Raw genomic sequence first — 18,122 nt, 5'->3', positions numbered from 1 at the left:
TGCTGGAGGTGGGAGTTGAAGCTCCTTCTGACTGGGGACTCTGCCAGACATTACCAGCACACCCTCACAATACGTAATTCTCTTTCATGTCGAACTGACATCTGCCCCCAACATCGAAGCAAACACACCACCCAATGGGAATCAGATTGCAGCTCCGCCCCTCTTTTGACCCCAGTGTACAAGAAATGCAGCAGCATGTCCAATGACACGACCACAAAGTCGATCATCGAACTGAGGTTGCCCTGGTGTCAAGTGCTCATCTGGAAACCTTTATGTGTGAAGATTGTGTTCATTATTGACAGTCTGTGACGAGCACATTATTCCTATAAGTAAGCACGACTCACGCTTAGATGGGGTAGTGCTGAGGAGGCTTTCGCCTTTATCAATGAATGACAGAATGGACACATTGTCTTTATACACTAGATAGTGTCAGGAATGGGTTTTGACCCCACGCCTCCATAGAGACTGCAACCTGAATGCAGCGCCTTGGACCACTCGGCCATCCTGACAGTAGTACGTGCGTTGTTTAGAAGGAATAAAGGGTCCGGGTCTTTAATCTCGCCAGGCGTTCTGCTCATCCGGTGGCCGACCCGTTTGAGAGCATTGGAATGTAGTCAAAGTGCAAGAGGACCAATACCAAGCATTGGTGGTTCAGTGGTAGAATTCTTGCCTGCCACGCAGGAGGCCCGGGTCTGATTCCCGGCCAATGCAGATTCACCCTTTTGTGTATATTCAGCTCTGTTTGAGGTAAATGAGTACAAACTCCTTCTGCTTGCAAAACACACATTTTCGACGACCGAGGACAGGAACCAAGTGTTTGTTGGTCACATCTTGTCAGAAGTGGGTCATATGCAAAGAATTTGCGAACTTAGTTCACCAACTTGGCGCGCTGGACCATCCTCACAAATATTCCTTTTGTTGTTTCGTGGCAGTGTAGGGCAGAAACAATGATACCACAAAGTCGATCATCGAACTGCGACCTTAGGTTGTCCTGTTGTCAAGTGCTCATCTGGAAAATGTATGTGTGAATTATTGACAGTCTGTGACGAGCACATTATTCCTATAAGTAAGCACAACACGCGCTTAGATCGGGGAGGGGTGAGGAGGCTTTTGCCTTTATCACGCCCTTCCGAATGACATTGTCACTCGCCATGTGAGCAATGTATTCCCCCTCAGCAGAGGCGCAAGGTCAAAGGTTGAAGCAAGTCAAGTCATATATGTGATTGTTTTACGTTGCTGCTGTGTGTGCCCTTATATCAAGATAGCAGCAGCGTCTGTGTAACTAGGAACCGCCCTGAGAAAATAAAAAGAGAGGGATCGGCAGAGTGTGCTCAGAGCGGTAGGAGATTGTAACTGCGAACAACTCTAACCGTTCTCCTCGCGAATATATAAACCATCTCGTCTTCCTTCCTTGTTTATTGTTTATTAAATGTTTTAGGTTGTTTGACATTAACTGACATTAACTCACGACAAACGATTTGGCCCTATGACACCAAAATGATGTCTTGCAAATTAGATTTTTTTTAAATATCTTCCATGTAGTGTGACATGTCAACGACAACTCTCCGGCAGCGCAACTTGACGGAGCCCAGGATTGCGTATTGTGACCGGCGCATCACCTCCTTGGCTTGCCGTTGACAAAATACTTGTGCGCCGTTGTTAACATTGATACGCACAAACCAATGTTTACCGAAGCTTTCGGGCATGATTCAACGGAACGACGGCATCAGAATCAGAATCAGAATCATCTTTATTTGCCAAGTTTGTCGAAAACACACAAGGAATTTGTCTCCGGTAGTTGGAGCCGCTCTAGTACAACAGACAGTAAATTTACAGAACACTTTGGAGACAGAGACATTGACAAAAAACAATTGTGCAAAAAGATGCAGAGTCCTCTAGCACTTAGAGCAGTTCGAATGACTAATATTGCAATAGACCGGTGCAATGACCATTGTGCAAGGGGCGCTGACACTTCAAGGAGTGTATGCGGTTTAAAGTGACGAATAGTGCGATAATCTGGGACAATGTTGGTTGTGCAAATGTTACAGATACTCCTCAAACAGTGTGCAATGGAGCAGATGCTACTCTGGCATGAGTGGCCAGTATATGCAAATAGTGCAGCATGGCGAGACAACTACAGTGAGTGCACGAGTAATACATCATTGGCCCCACAGAAATGTGACAACGAACTCAAGTCAAAAAAATTGCCAGCTTGTTGTAATGGAATTATAGGTTAGGTGTTTAAGAAGTTGATCGCAAGAGGGAAGAAGCTGTTGGAATGTCTACTAGTTCTAGTTTGGATTGATCGGTAGCGCCTACCTGAGGGAAGGAGCTGGAAGAGCTGGTGAACGGGGTGCGGAGGGTCAGAGAGGATTTTGCACGCCCTTGTCTTAGTTCTGGCAGCATGCAAGTCCTCAATGGTGGGTAGGGGGGTACCGACAATCCCTTCAGCAGTTTTGATTGTCCGTTGCAGTCGGAGTTTGTCCTTTTTTGTAGCAGCACCAAACCAGACTGTGATGGAAGTACACAGGACTGATTCGACTACCGGTGTGTAGAACTGTCTCAGCAGCTCCGGTGGCAGGCCGTGCTTTCTCAGAAGCCGCAGGAAGTACATCCTCTGCTGTGTCTTTTTGAGGACGGAGTTGATATTAGTCGCCCACTTCAGGTCCTGAGAGATTGTAATTCCCAGGAACTTGAAGGTCTCGACGGTTGACACAAGGCGGCTGGACAACGTGAGGGGCAGCTGTGGCGAAGGATGCCTCCTGAAGTCCACGATCATCTCTACAGTCTTGAGCGTGTTCACCTCCAGGTTGTGTCAGCCGCACCACAGCTCCAGCCGCTCCACTTCCTGTCGATATGCAGACTCGTCACCGTCCTTGATGAGGCCGATGACAGTGGTGTCATCTGCAAACTTCAGGAGTTTGACAGTCGGGTTCGCTGAGGTGCAGTCGTTCGTGTAGAGAGAGAAGAGCAGCGGAGAGAGGACACAACCTTGGGGCACCCCAGTGCTGATGCTGCGTGTGGATGAGGTGGCCTCCACCAGCCTCACCTGCTGTGTCCTGCCCGTCAGAAAGCTGTAAACCCACTGGCAGATGGCAGGTGAGACGCTGAGCTGGAGAAGCTTGGATGAAAGGAGTTCAGGGATGATAGTGTTGAACGCTGAGCTGAAGTCCACGAACAGGATCCTCGCGTAGGTCCCTGCACTGTCGAGGTGTTCTAGGATGAAGTGCAGTCCCATGTTGACTGCATCATCCGCAGACCTGTTCGCTTGGTAGGCAAACTGCAGGGTGTCCAGCAGGGGACCTGTGACACTCTTGAGGTGGTCCAGCACGAGACGTTCAAAGGACTTCATGACCACAGATGTCAAAGCGACAGGCCTGTAGTCATTCAGACCCGAGATTGCAGGTTTCTTGGGGACTGGAATGATGGTTGAGCATTTGAAACAGGATGGAACTTCGCACAGTTCTTCGCACAGAGATCTATTGAAGATCTGAGTGAAGATTGGAGCGAGCTGGTCCGCGCAGACTTTGAGGCAGGATGGGGACACATGGTCCGGGCCTGCCGCTTTGTTAATCTTTTGTTGTTTGAAGATGCGTCTCACATCCTGTTCATGAATGGTTAACGCAGAAGTCAGAGGTGTGATTGTGGTCGCGGGTGCGGCCGGGTGGGTGTGTGGTGTGAAACTGTCCTTTTCAAATCTGCAGTAGAAGGTATTCAAGTCGTTGGCTAGTGTGCAATTGTTCTCAGCTTGGGGGGATCGTCGCTTGTAATTAGTCAGCGATTGGAATGCATGCCAGACTGATTTAGAGTCGTTTGCGCTAAACTGTTTTTCCAACTTTGCGGCATAGTTTCTTTTTGCAATGTTAATTTCTACAACCGTATGTGCTTGCGCTTGCTAGGGTACATAACATTTTGCTGCCTGCTTGCGAGCCGTATCGTATGAAAAGCACGTGAACATACCTCAAGCAATCCTTCAATGAACGTTCTCTCCCGAGCACCAGTGACAAACAGGTTTTTCCACATTTTGTCCCCCCACAGTCACTCACACGCACAGGCACACACAGAAACAAGACATTGACACGGCATATTGTTGTTGTCGTCACCATCGTAACGAGTGTGTCCCGTCGCGTTGACCGGTGACACGTTTTCTGCTTCCACCTCTCGGACAGTGTTTGATTTGACAAGAAAAAGCCCAGTGATGGGAAAAGACGGTATAGGGTGCTATCGGAATAAATTTCAAGTAGTGTCTGCCCGGGAAACGACAAGATTTGATGGCAGTGGTCTGACATAGTGTCATCGGGAAAGACCAAATGTGTCTTGTAGCCTGATCCAGCCATGAGACAACCCGAACAGCCCTGTTGCTTGCGGCTGCTTGATATTTGTCAGACAGTAAAAGAGTACATACCAACGACAATGACGAGAGAGCAGAGTGGCGCAGTGGAAGCGTGCTCCCCCTATAATCCTGAGGGTGATGGATTGAAGCCATCCTCTGCTATCTGAGTCTTGTGCTCTGTTATAGTATGTCTGCTCATAGGATGTTGTGGATCTGCTGTCATTTAACGTCTTACTCTTAGTGAGAAATATTGTGCAATTAAGACTTGTCAACTCATTGGCTGAGGCCCACGGGTATCGACCCTTTCCTCAATTCACTTCTTACTGAAAAAAAAAATCGTCATTTATTTACTGTTCTGTCAATTTAAAATCATTGTGTAAGTACCCATAAAGGTGGCACGACAGTTCAGCGTGAAAGACAAAGGTAATGACATAAAGACAAATACAAACGCCTTGTCGGAGCCAATGAAAAAACAGTTAAGACATTCACTATATTGACAAGGAACTGGCAGTAGTGGGATTTGAACCCACACCTCCTGAGAGACTGGAGCCTTAATCCAGCGCCTTGGACTGCTCGGCCACACGACCAGATAAGCCCGTTTTGCTAAGTGGAACTTTATTGGGAAATGTAAGCCCGACCAAGAAAGTATGGGATCCCCGGCATTACCTATCATAGCCAACCTTGACATGAAAAATGTGGAAAGCAGAGCTCTGAAATCATTAAAGCCAACAACTGCAATTCATTGGCTAAGAGAATAATCTTTTTATGCCTCGATCAAACAAAATGATTTTAGTCCCGATATTGGCCCGATTAGCTATCGCAGCCGATTTTCCAGGAACGACAAAACTTCTTGCAGTGTGACATAAGCCACGACAAATGATTTGGCCCGAAGATGGCAAATTTGATTTTTTTTTTTGTGATATCTTCCGTGTAGTGTGACATGTCAACGACAACTCTCTGGCAGCGCAACTTGACGGAGACCAGTAGGATTGCGTATTGTAACCAGCACTTCGCCTCCCGTGCTTGCTGTTGTCAACATACTTGCGCCCCGTTAACATTTATTTTCACGCACAAACCAATGTTTAGCGAAGCTTTAGGGCATGATTCGACGGAACGCCGGCATGTTTACGTACAACCGTATGTGCTTGCGGTTGCTAGGGTACATAAAAATGTTTTGCCTGCTTGCGAGCCGTATCGTATGGAAAGTATGTGAACATCCTTCAAGCAATCCTTCAATGAACGTTCTCTCCCGAGCACCAGTGACGAACACGTTTTTCCTCATTTTGTAACCCCACAGTCACTCACACGCACACGCACACACAGAAACAAGACACTGGTGCGGCGCATTGTTTTGTAGTCACCATCGTAACGATTGTGTGCCGTCGCGTTGACCGGTGACACGTTTTCTGTTTCCACCTCTCGGACAGTGTTTGATTTGACAAGATAAAGCCCAGTGATGGTATAAGACGGGATAGGGTGCTATCGGAATAAATGTCGAGTAGTGTTGCCACTCTCTGCCCGAGAAATGACAAGATTTGATGGCAGTAGTCTGACATAGTGCCATCAGAATCAGAATAAAAATCATCTTTATTTGCCAAGTATGTCAAAAAAACACACAAGGAAGTTGTCTTCGGTAGTTGGAGTCGCTCTACTACGACAACAGACAGTCAATTGACAGAGAACACTTTTGAGACATAAAGACATTGACTAAAAAGACAGTCACTGAGCAATAAAGGGCATGATTGGCCAGTATTGGTCAACAACAGATATGCAAATAGTGCAGCGTGGCGAGACTACTACAGTGAGTGCACGAGTAATATATAATTGGCCCCACAGAAATGTGACAACGAACAAAAAATTGCCAGCATGTTGCAATGGAATTGTAGGTTAGGTGTTTAAGAAGTGGATTGCAAGAGGGAAGAAGCTGTTGGAATGTCTGCTAGTTCTAGTTTGCATTGATCGGTAGCGCCTCCCTGAGGGAATAAGCTGGAAGAGCTGGTGACCGGGATGTGGAGGGTCCGAGAGGATTTTGCACGCTCTTGTCTTAGTTCTGGCAGCGTGCAAGTCCTCAAGGGTGGGTAGAGGGGTACCGACAATCCTTTCAGCAGTTTTGATTGTCCGTTGCAGTCGGAGTTTGTTCTTTTTGTAGCAGCACCAAACCAGACTGTGATGGAAGAACACAGGACTGATTTGATGACCGCTGTGTAGAACTGCCTCAGCAGCTCCTGTGGCAGGCCATGCTTTCTCAGAAGCCGCAGGAAGTACATCCTCTGCTGGGCTTTTTTGAGGACGGAGTTGATGTTGGTCGCCCACTTCAGGTCCCGAGAGATTCTAATTCCCAGGAACTTGAAGGTCTCGAAGGTTGACACAAGGCAGCTGGACAACGTGAGGGGCAGCTGTGGCGAAGGATGCCTCCTGAAGTCCACGATCATCTCTACAGTCTTGAGCGTGTTCAGTTCCAGGTTGTGTCGGCCGCACCACAGTTCCAGCCGCTCCGCTTCCTGTCGATATGCAGACTCGTCACCGTCCTTGATGAGGCCGATGACAGTGGTGTCATCTGCAAACTTCAGGAGTTTGACAGCCGGGTGCGCTGAGGTGCAGTCGTTCGTGTAGAGAGAGAAGAGCAGCGGAGAGAGGACACAACCTTGGGGCGCCCCAGTGCTGATGCTGCGTGTGGATGAAGTGGCCTCCCCCAGCTTCATCAGCTCCACTGGCTGATGGCAGGTGAGACGCTGAGCTGGAGAAGCTTGGAGGAAAGGAGTTCAGGGATGATTGTGTTGAACGCTGAGCTGAAGTCCACGAAAAGGATCCTCACGTAGGTCCCTGCACTGTCGAGGTGTTCTAGGATGAAATGCAGTCCCATGTTGACTGCATCATCCGCAGACCTGTTCGCTCGGTAGGCAAACCCTGGTCACCCTGGTCACCAGCTCTTCCAGCTCCTTCCCTCAGGTAGGCGCTACCGATCAATGCAAACTAGAACTAGTAGACATTCCAACAGCTTCTTCCCTCTTGCAATCAACTTCTTGAACAGCTAACTTACAATTCCATTACAACAAGCTGGCAATTTTTTGACTTGAGTTCGTTGTCACATTTCTGTATTATGTATTACTCGTGCACTCACTGTAGTTGTCTCGCCGTGCTGCACTATTTGCATATAGTGGCCACTCATGCCAGAGTAGCATCTGCTCCATTTGCACACTGATTGAGGAGTATCTGTAACATTTGCACAACCATTGTCCCAGATTATCGCAGTACTCGTCACTTTAAACCGCATACGCTCCTTGAAGTCTCAGTGCCCTTTGCACAATGGTCATTGCACCGGACTATTGCGATATTAGCCATTCGAACTGAGGACTCTGCATCTTTTTGCACAATTGTTGTTTGTTGTTGTTTTTTGTCAATGTCTTTATGTCTCCAAAGTGTTCTGTAAATTGACTGTCTGTTGTACTAGAGCGGCTCCAACTACCGGAGACAAATTCCTTGTGTGTTTTGGACATACTTGGCAAATAAAGATGATTCTGATTCTGATTCTGATGAGAGGAATGAGATTCTGCCTTGCATTATTGAACTGCAGGGGATCCAGCAGAGGACCTGTGACGCTCTTGAGGTGGTCCAGCACGAGACGTTCAAAGGACTTCATAACCACAGATGTCAAGGCGACAGGCCTGTAGTCATTTAGACCCGAGATTGCAGGTTTCTTGGGGACTTGAATGATGGTGGAGCGTTTGAAACAGGATGGTACTTCGCAGTTCCAGAGATCTATTGAAGATCTGAGTGAAGACTGGCGCGATCTGGTCCGTGCAGACTTTGAGGCAGGATGGGGACACATGGTCTGGGCTTTTGTTAATCTTTTGTTGTTTGAAGATGCGCAAAACTGTTTTTCCAACTTTGCTGCATAGTTGCTATTTGCAATGTTAATTTCTTTAGTCAGCTGGTTTCTAGCTCGATTATACAGGGCCCTGTCCCCGCTCTGATATGTGTCCTCCTTAGCTTGGCGAAGCTGCTTAAGTTTGGCAGTGAACCACGGCTTGTTGTTGTTGAAAGTGCGAAATGACTTTGATGGTACATTCTTCGCGCATTTAAGTTCTTGCCTGTACGTTGGTATTAAGTGAATTAAGCAGTGATCAGATGAGCCAAGGGCTGCACGAGGTATAGCATGGTATGCGTTTTTTAGCGTAGTATAGCAGTGGTCTAAAATGTTATTTTCCCTTGTAGGACAGTCGATGTGCTGCTTGTCTTTAGGGAGTTCGTGGTTGAGTTAAGCTTTGTTAAAGTCCCTGAGAATAATGAGGGGTGAGTCCGGGTGTTTTTTTTTTTCAATTTCGTTGACTTGTTCGGCGATCCAGCCATGAGACAACCCGAACAGCCCTGTTGCTTGCGGCTGCTTGATATTTGTCAGACAGTAAAAGAGTACATACCAACTATAATGACTAGAGAGCAGAGTGGCGCAGCGGAAGCGTGCTGGGCCCATAACCCAGAGGTCGATGGGTCGAAACCATCCTCTGCTATCTGGAGCTTGTTCTCTGCTATCGTATGTCTATTCATAGGATGTTGTGGAACTGCTATCATTTAACGTCTTACTTTTCGTGAGAAATATTGTGCAATTCAGACTTGTCAACTCATTGGCTGAGGCCCACGTGTCGTGACCCTTTCCTCAATTCACTTCGTACTGACAAAAAAAATTCGTCCGACATGCGAGGCGAGTACGCCGCTTCAGACCAGCTTTCACACACACACAAACAACTGAAAGGCTCTCATAAGGACTACTCAAACACTCGTGCACACAAGTCTTGCTCTCATTAACACTATTCAAATGCTCACATTGACTTCTCAAAAGCTCTCATTGATACTACTCAAATGCTCTCATTTACACTACTCAAATGCTCTCATTTACACTACTCAAATGCTCTCATTTACACTACTCAAATGCTCTCATTTATGCTCTCATTTAAACTACTCAAATGCTCTCATTTACACGACTCAAATGCTCTCATACACACGCGTCTTGTTCTCATCAACACTACTCAAATGCGTTCACGCGAGCATGTCAATCACATTCTCGCACACATCACTGGCATTCACGAGTTCATGTCAATCATGCTCACACATGAATAGTGTAAATCTTTTATTAGGTAGTTCAAATCAAAAAGTGAAATTATAGAGATGAACTGTACACTACACGCACTCAGAGTGAAGTATTTCATATTTAAAATATGTATTATTTGGATGATTGCAGCTCATAGCAAATAAAAAAAATTCGCCATATTGAGAAACTAAAATATAACATCAAACGAAATAGTGAATTCATTCAAGAAATAGTGATTTTTAATGTAGAAATTAGGCTGGAATTTGCCCTCTGAAAAGTACTTCAGCGTTTAATCACTATGAGAACTGAAGAAAAACTCTATTCTAATTTATTGAGAGGTACCTATATTTAATAAAGTCATGAAACATTTGACTCTGACTGGAGTGCATAGCTATGATACGAGTTTCACGACGACAATTAAATTCCTTCTTTCCCTTTGGACACATCATTAGGTACACCGGCGCAGGGGAGCTTAAACGCGACTATCCGGCCATCCTGCCTGCAACGAAACGTATACGTTTCAGATTGTAACGCAGCGATGTTGAAACTCTGCCTTGAGTAAACACGTCCACTGCGCTTTAGCCCGAAAGGCACATTTATTCGCCAGAATCCGCGACCGAATAATGGCGTCTCGCTCTTGATAGACGAGCCAGCCTGGTACTACGTCATACACGACACGGCTTCTGATTGGCCGACCATTACGTCATATCCTACAGCACTTACACATTAAAAGCACAATAATTGAAACACAATAATCAACAAGTATACGACATATATTCATTAAAAATATGTCTGTATGTACTATACAGTATAATGCTATGTAACGCTACTGCTTAAGTTAGGCTTACTATTGCACTTTATCGCTGTTGGTCAATGCCATATTTTATTTTGAAACCACTTTTCAACTCATAGATACATGCTCACATACACGCCTCAAATGTTTGCACACATACACCTCAAACACACTCACATGAACATGTCAGATCTATTCACATACCATCCTAAAATCCATTCATAAAATATACTCAAATCCTTTCACATTTCCATCTCAAATGCTCGCATACATACTTGTGGGAGATTTATTTTAAGATATATAGATGGATAGATAGATCGATAGATAGATAGATAGATAGATAGATAGATAGATAGATAGATAGATAGATAGATAGATAGATAGACAGACAGACAGACAGACAGACAGATAGATAGATAGATAGATAGATAGATAGATAGATAGATAGATAGATAGATAGATAGATAGATAGATAGATAGATAGATAGATAGATAGATAGATAGATAGATAGATAGATAGATAGATAGATAGATAGATGTGATCATGGTATGGAAAATATTCACGTTGCCCATTTTATGTTAGAGAAAAGAGGTTTGAACAGTGTTATTACATGTGTATCAGTGCACAACCAAAGGATTGAGAGACTATGGGCAGAGCTCAATCGAGTAGTATCCAGACACTTTATAAATCTCTTTAACTTCATGGAGGAGCATGGGGTACTGGATTCGCTGAATGAACGACATTTATTTAGCCTGCACTATGTGTATCTGCCAAGAATTGAAAGAGCAACAACTGAATTTGTCAATCAATGGAACAATCATGGCCTCTCTACACAAGGGGGTAAGACACCTCTTCAATTGTGGCATGCAGGTGTTATTAACAATGCAGGAATCCATCCAGCCATTAACAGTGTCTTTGATGCTAATAACTACTTTGGCGTTGCTCAAGAAGGCCCATTACCTGAACTGCAAATTAATAATAATGTGGTGATTCCAGAAATTAATACAAACATGGATGACATTACAATGAACATGATTCAACAAGTGAACCCACTCGAAAATGATGAGAACCATGGAATAGATATTTTCTGTTCACTTCTGTACTTTGTTCAGTGACTAAACATTGACTATACATCTGTTAAAGAAGACCAAGGGTTTTGTTTTTTTCCGCTCTCAAGTGTTTGTGATTATAGGTCAACTTCATGAAAATTGTCTTATTTTTGTTACAAAAATACTTAAAACATTTTTGTTACTTCTGTAGATTTCTTAGCCATGTGCTTTCACATTTGAGAATAACATGTTCATGCTCGGCCAAACACATATGTGTTCCCTAACGCAAAGTCGAACTTCTCCTTAAACAGTTCGTAAGAGGCATATAATGGCAACTTTATGCAATTAATGCACGCGTTGGCAAGAGGGAACAGAGAAAAAGCGTCATCATCTCCTTGATGAAGGAACTGGACAGAAGGAGTTGGAGTAAAGCCAATAGGTTGTACCACAGATGCTCCTGTTGTGAAGGCCAAGATTTTCTCAGGTTTGGATGGCCCCTCTTCTTCTGTTAGAACTAAACAGTCAGTTAAAGTACTTAAAAATAAATAAAATACACACACACACACACACACACACACAATAAGGGGAGTGTAATGAATGTGTGTATTTGACCACTAAAGCAAACCTTCTGCATGTTGGAGATAAAAACCACTATCTCCTCAGCAGCTCTCGTTGCTCCTTTCTGGGGAGAGACGAATGTTGAAAAGATCATCCATCTGGTCAGGAGTCAGTGTGGCTCAAAGCAGAACAGGGGACGAAAGCCGTCTGGATGTTGTTGAATTTGCTGAAGAACCCCAAGAGTTTTCAGTCCTTCACAAAATCTGCAAACAATTGCACAAAGCACAACTCTTGTGCAAAGTCAAATCACCCGTTGGTTTGATAGACTTTCATTATATTTTGTGACAGTCGTCTTAAACCGTGCTGACATACCCGATAGAGAAAAGTGTACAACAGCTATTACTGCATACCTCTGAAATGGGCCTTGAACCCTGTGAATGACCTGAAACATGACAATGTCACGACTGCATAGGCCTCAAACATCCTGCATTGGCCAAGTAGTCGAGCAAAGGATTTTTTTGACTTCTCGAGGTCATCAAGCGATGTGCTTTCAGATACTTAGCATCACAAGGAAAAGCAGACTGACTTATGGCAGCTTCATACAAGTCTTATTAAATTTTGACAACAGGGCTGGGTGATGTAGCCTTGAGTTTTAATTTTTTAACCCAAAATTCTCCAGACAGGGGGAGAAAGGCAAAGACATTCAAAACTCTGAAAGTTGCCCTTTAAACGCTACCCTGAAAATGTAAATACTGTGCACAAATTTTCAACATGAAATTAAATATTCCCTTAAGGATTAATATGTTACTGCAAAACTGTCATTGAATTTAACGAATAACGACTTTTGACAGGTCTCTCCTCTTTGTCTCATTTGCATGTTTAGGTTGCTGTATATTTTAACCAATGTGCCTTTTTATTTTGTAGTGTGTGTGACCTTTGGTATTGTTAGTGACCCCCCTTTTCCTCACTCTCACTCTGTAAGCTTCCCTGAATGAATCTGTGAAAGTGGGTATTCTCTGGCTGGGGCTGTCAGCCTTGTCAAAACAGACATTGTAAATAATTGGCAATAACAATTACGTTTTACTTTTCAAATAAACAGCTTGAAGCAAGCACGCTTTAGCTCTTATTTGGGGAACTATGCGAGCAAGAGTGAGGACAGGTGGTAACGAACATGTTAAAAAGTGTGTTTTAATAAGCTTAAATGTGCTTAAAGCATGTGAGAGGTGAAAACCTTTTTTTAATGATATGGTCTGTCGATATCGCTGATTTTCACCAATTAGGTCGGTCTGGAAAGTATGAGAGTGAGTGTTGCTCTCTGAGCATTCACACACTGAAGCCGAGAAACAACAAGTGACCATCAGGCTGCTGAACCCGTCTGAAGCTAAATGTGGACGTGAGTGACATCCTGACCTCGATGATGATGCAGCTGAACAAAGGCGATCTAAAGATGAGATCCACGTCTGCTTCACCTTCGCTAATTGACACGCACATGCTGCCCACTTGATTGCATTTGTGTGATACAGAGGAAATATGAGTGAACTCGACTGACTCCCTTCCGTTGATGGCGGCGTCCAAGATGTTCACCATGTTGACATAAATTATGGCGTAATCAATAACCTGAAAAACCGAAAACAAAAAACAGAGAGGACAAAAGGAACAGAGTAACGATTATTATCTACCATCCTGCAGACCTCAACCTCCACCGTCAGGCCCGGAACTAAGGAGAGTCATTTTAAAATAAAATTGCTTCCATTTCCACTTTCCATTTTACAGTCCTTAATGTACAGCACTGCATACTTCATTGACACACTTCTTTCAGTCCCGGGTTAAGCGTGTTATTCTTTTGTGTATAATTCACTGAATACTTTATTTAAAAAGTGAAAAACAGTAGATGAACTCTTCAGGATGAAACATATTTGAAGAAAAAAGATTCTGATGCTTATAAAAAACGAATAACAGGCGCGTCAAGATCAGAGTTCACCGTCATCCCGTATTGGTTAATTAGCAACAGAAAGCAACATGCATTAATTGGGGACTCTAAATTGCCCGTAGGTGTGAATGTGAGTGTGAATGTTGTTTGTTTGTATGTGCCCTGCGATTGGCTGGCAACCAGTTCAGGGTGTACCCCGCCTCCTGCCCAATGACAGCTGGGATAGGCTCCAGCACGCCCGCGACCTGAGTGAGGAGAAGCGGCTCAGAAAATGGATGGATGGATGGATGAATGTTGAAGCTAAATTGGTGGAATGCAGGGTAAAAAATTACTCTCATAATGGGAGTCACACTGGGATAAATATCCATGCCACACTACCAGAATCAACCAAATGTTGCCATACCAAGTGTTAATCAAAGTCCAAATTGGAGAGTTCAGGAGAGGATCAAGGAACATTCCCACACCGGGAGTCGAACCCAGGCCACCTGGGTGAAAACCAGGAATCCTGACCACTAGACCATATGGGACACATGATGCTGGGTCTTCAAATTATTTTTTGAAATTCTATACTTTCTTTCCAATGATACACTCAGGCCAAAACAAAATAATTCACGTTACATTCCCATATCGGGGGTAGGAGACCAATGAAAACCAGAAATCCTGACCGCCACACCATATGGGACACGTTGGTCTGCCAGTTTTTCGAAGCACAAAATATTTGAAATTTTCTGCATGATCAAAGCCCAAATAGTGGAATACATTATTCCCAAACATTCTCAAACCAGGAGTCAAACTCAGGCCTCCTGGGTGAGAACCAAGCAACCTGACAGCTTCACCATATGGGAAAATCCTTTGTTTGTTTTTTGTTTTTTTCCAAAATATTGAACATTTCCCCAAACTGGAATTTTTCGACATGATGTTAAAGCCCAAATGGTGGAATTCAGAGAGCGTTCCCATACCCAGAGTCAAACCCAGCCCTCATGGGTGAAAACCAAGAATCCTGGCCGCTTGGCCATCTGCGAAACACCTTTGTTGTGTTTTCTTCCCCAAGCTCAATCGGAAGTTTTCTGGATGAACAGCCAAATTGGTGGGTGAAGAAATGCTCTCATACTGGGAGTTGGACATGGTTCCCTGGGTAAAGATCCATGCCATAATACTGGAACTGAGGTAATGTAACCATACGAGGTGACAAAGTCTAAATGGGAGAGTTCAGAAGCAATTCAAGGAACATTCCCAAAACGGTAGTCAAACCCAGGATGCCGGGGTGAAAACCAGGAATCCTGACCACTAGACCAGATAATGGTGTCACTTCCATCCATCCATCCATTTTCAACACGCTGGAGCCTATCCCAGCTGACTTCGGGCAAAAGGCGGACTACACCCTGAACTGGTCAGCTGAAGGGCACATATTGACACGGACAACCATTCGCACTCACATTCACACCGTCACTGAGTGGGAACTGAACCCACGCTGCCTGCACCAAAGTCAGGCGAGTGTACCACTACACCATCAGTGGTGTCACTTCAACTTTCTTAAAAAATCTTCACTTACTTTCAAGCCTAATTTTTCAAAACAACCAGGCCAAAACAAAAGAATTCAGGTTACATTCCCATACCGGGAGTAGGAGACCAGTGAAAACCACTAATCCTGATTGCCAGATCATATGGGACACCTGTTGGTGTCTCTAACACTGATTCTTTCCAAAATTATTAATTAATTTTTTCAAGTGCAAAATATTGGTAATTTTTTGCATGAAGATCAAAGCCCTTCTTCTTCTTTCGGCTTGTCCCTTTAGGGGTCGCCACAGCGCGTCATCCTTTTCCATGTAAGCCTATCTCCTGCATTCTCCTCTCGAACACCAACTGCCCTCATGTCTTCCCTCACGACATCCATCAACCTTCTCTTTGGTCTTCCTCTAGCTCTCTTGCCTGGCAGCTCCATCCTCATCATCCTTCTACCAATATACTCACTATTTATCCTCTGGACGTGTCCAAACCATCGAAGTCTGCTCTCTCTAACTTTTTCTCCAAAACATCGAACCTTGGCTGTCCATCTGATGAGCTCATTTCTAATTTTATCCAACCTGGTCACTCCGAGAGCGAACCTCAACGTCTTCATTTCCGCCACCTCCAACTCTGCTTTCTGTTGTTTCTTCAGTGCCACTATCTCTAATCCGTACATCATGGCTGGCCTCACCACTGTTTTATAAACTTTGCCCTTCATCCTAGCAGAGACTATTCTGTCACATAACACACCTGACACCTTCCTCCACCCGTTACAACCTGCTTGGACCCGTTTCTTCACTTCCTGACCACACTCACCATTGCTCTGGACGGTTGACCCCAAGTATTTAAAGTCCTCCACCCTTGCTATCTCTTCTCCCTGTAGCCTCACTCTTCCCTCACCACTCCCTCTCATTCATGCACATATATTCTGTCTTACTTCGGCTAATCTTCATTCCTCTGCTTTCCAGTGCATGCCTCCATTTCTAACTGTTCCTCCACCTGCTCCCTGCTTTCATTGCAGATCACAATGTCATCTGCAAAAATCATGGTCCACGGGGATTCCAGTCTAACCTCATCTGTCAGCCGATCCATCACCACTGCAAACAGGAAGGGGCTCAGGGCTGATCCCTGATGCAGTCCCACCTCCACCTTAAATTCGTCTGTCACACCTACAGCACACCTTACCGCTGTTCTGCTGCCCTCGTACATGTCCTGTATTATTCTAACATACTTCTCTGCCACTGCAGACTTCCGCATGCAGTACCACAGTTCCTCTCTGGGTACTCTGTCATAGGCTTTCTCTAGATCTACAAAGACACAATGTAGTTCCTTCTGACCCTCTCTGTAGTTTTCCATCAACATCCTCAAGCCAAATAATGCATCTGTGGGACTCTTTCTAGGCATGAAACCATACTGTTGCTCGAAAATACTCACTTCTGTCCTGAGTCTAGCCTCCACTACTCTTTCCCATAACTTCATTGTCAGGCTCTTCAACTTTATTTCTCTGTAGTTCCCACAGCTCTGCACATCACCCTTGTTCTTAAAAATGGGCACCAGCACACTTTTCCTCCATTCCTCAGGCATCTTCTCACGCGCTAGAATTCTATTGAACAAGCTGGTCAAAAACTCCATAGCCACCTCTCCTAGATGCTTCCATACCTCCACAGGAATGTCATCAGGACCAAGTGCCTTTCCATATTTCATCCTCATTAATGCCTTTCTAACTTCCCCCTTAGTAATCATTGCCACTTCCTGGTCCACCACACTTGCCTCTTCTACTCTCCCTTTGCTCTCATTTTCCTCATTCATCAACTCCTCGAAGTATTCTTTCCATCTAGCTAGCACACTGCTGGCACCAGTCAACATAGTTCCATCTATGTCCTTAATCACCCTAACCTGCTGCACATCCTTCCCATCTCTATCCCACTGTCTGGCCAGCCTGTATAGATCCTTTTCTCCTTCTTTAGTGTCCAACCTGCCATATATGTCATCATATGCCTCTTGTTTGGCCTTTGCCACCTCTACCTTTGCCCTGTGTCGCATCTCAATATATTCCTTTCCCCTCTTCTCGGTCTTCTCAGTGTCCCACTTCTTCTTCGCTAACCTTTTTCCTTTTTCCTGTACTGTGAGGTTCCACCACCAAGTCTCCTTCTCTCCTTTCCTGCCAGAAGATACACCAAGTACTCTCCTGCCTGCCTCTCTGATCACCTTGGCTGGCTTGGCACATGCACACAACTAAGCTATGGTAACTTTCACTGCAGAACATCATCAGCACACCACGTACAACAGCTGCCTGACAAGCAAGAAAAGCTGTTTTCACCTGGTCTTGAACCGTGGAACTTTCGAGTTTTAGGCGAACGTGATAACCACTACACTATGGAAACTGTGGTGGCTGTTGTGCCCAAAAGCGGACATGGATTAATTGACAGACCAGCCCACCAAATAACCAACTCACAAGCAGAATTTAATATTTACAAATGATAAGTCATAATGGAATTTATTTAAGCATTACTGAAGTCAGAATTCTTTGGAGTGGACCAAGTGTTTTGAGCAGTTATCGAGCCAAACATCTTTTCTTCTTATTTCTACATCAATGGAATTCCTACGGTCGTTTGTGATTTGAAGAAAGGAAACAAGGAAACAAACAAAGTGAACATATGCAATGCAGCACTCTGAATTGGGTTTAACACAATATGCAAAGCTGTACACGAGTTAGCCAGGAGTTGATACTAGAATCTTCTGATCCAAAGTCAGATGTATTATCCATTGCACCATTAGCCCCAGGAAGGTTTGAGCCCTCTACAAGTCCCTGTGGAGGATTTTCACTGTCCAAGCAGCACTGCGCAAAAAGCAACTGCAGGAGTTC

General features: G+C 44.6%; 4 non-coding genes across 4 annotated transcripts; 1 reads left to right on the top strand and 3 right to left on the bottom strand.

Moving 5' to 3' along the window:
• Positions 1-427: 427 nt before the first annotated feature.
• Positions 428-509, bottom strand: trnal-cag (transfer RNA leucine (anticodon CAG)). Its single transcript has one exon. It is a non-coding gene; the product is annotated as a tRNA-Leu (tRNA).
• Positions 510-640: 131 nt separating this feature from the next.
• trnag-gcc (transfer RNA glycine (anticodon GCC)) lies at positions 641-711 on the top strand. Its single transcript has one exon. It is a non-coding gene; the product is annotated as a tRNA-Gly (tRNA).
• A 4,127-nt stretch (positions 712-4,838) lies between these two features.
• trnal-aag (transfer RNA leucine (anticodon AAG)) lies at positions 4,839-4,920 on the bottom strand. Its single transcript has one exon. It is a non-coding gene; the product is annotated as a tRNA-Leu (tRNA).
• A 9,285-nt stretch (positions 4,921-14,205) lies between these two features.
• On the bottom strand, positions 14,206-14,277 carry trnae-uuc (transfer RNA glutamic acid (anticodon UUC)). The gene has a single exon. It is a non-coding gene; the product is annotated as a tRNA-Glu (tRNA).
• Between the last annotated feature and the right edge of the window lie 3,845 nt (positions 14,278-18,122).

Source organism: Phyllopteryx taeniolatus, unplaced genomic scaffold (genome assembly GCF_024500385.1).
Source record: "Phyllopteryx taeniolatus isolate TA_2022b unplaced genomic scaffold, UOR_Ptae_1.2 contig_53, whole genome shotgun sequence".
Lineage (NCBI taxonomy): Eukaryota > Metazoa > Chordata > Actinopteri > Syngnathiformes > Syngnathidae > Phyllopteryx > Phyllopteryx taeniolatus.
The sequence above is the reverse complement of the archived record's forward strand: the minus strand, read 5'-3'. Positions and strand labels throughout refer to the sequence as shown.